We start from the raw sequence: 783 nt of genomic DNA, 5'->3' as shown, positions 1-783 counted from the left end.
GGCCGAAAAAAAAAAAAAGAATTTTTTGTTTGTTTGGGGGGGGGGGGGGGGGGGGAAGACCTCAACTCGGAGGAAAAGGCTAAAAATATAATTAGCCTGATAACTGGAGCTTGATTGTATGCATTGAGCTTTTTTTGTTTTAAAGCTACTGTTCTGTCTCACTGAAATTTCACAGAACTTGCCTCAATGTAGCTGTTCATAAACACCTAGAACACAGGAGAACAAAGCTTACTTTGCCTGAGTTAGATTAGACACTTCAAGTGTTTAAACCCACATCTGTCACTGATCACCCACCTCAAGAGCTCCTGCTGAGGAAGCCAGAAAGGCATCTAAGCATCTAACCTGGGCAATAGGAAAAGTTAAAGACGACGCACCTTGTCTCCCAAGAAAACAGAAGCAACAAAACAACAGTGACGGGGTTGGGGGGGGAACCAACAAAAAAAAAAAAACCAAAAAAACAAACAACCCACCACACAAACCCACAACAACAAAAACAACTTGTCAGCTCAGAGCCAGGCACACACAGAAGCAAAATTTTGAAAATCAGAGGAAATCTACTGCAAGTAGAGAGCAGCTGAGGCAGACAGAGGTTTTGCTTTAAGTCCAAGAAAGTATATCCTAATAACAGTTTCCAAGTCTTTTAGTAGGCCATGTCTTAAGTATTTTAGACACTTAAAGCCTAGAGGCTTCCTCTGATTTAGTGTGGGCTAATTCTTGCTGAGTGTACAAGCTGTGTTCCTCAAGTTAAATCTTACTTTAGAGATAGCAACCCTTTCGGGGCTG

The sequence above is a fragment of the Haliaeetus leucocephalus genome, unplaced genomic scaffold (genome assembly GCF_000737465.1).
Source record: "Haliaeetus leucocephalus isolate CR32 unplaced genomic scaffold, Haliaeetus_leucocephalus-4.0 Scaffold284, whole genome shotgun sequence".
Taxonomy (NCBI): domain Eukaryota; kingdom Metazoa; phylum Chordata; class Aves; order Accipitriformes; family Accipitridae; genus Haliaeetus; species Haliaeetus leucocephalus.
Note: the sequence above shows the minus strand (reverse complement) of the source record.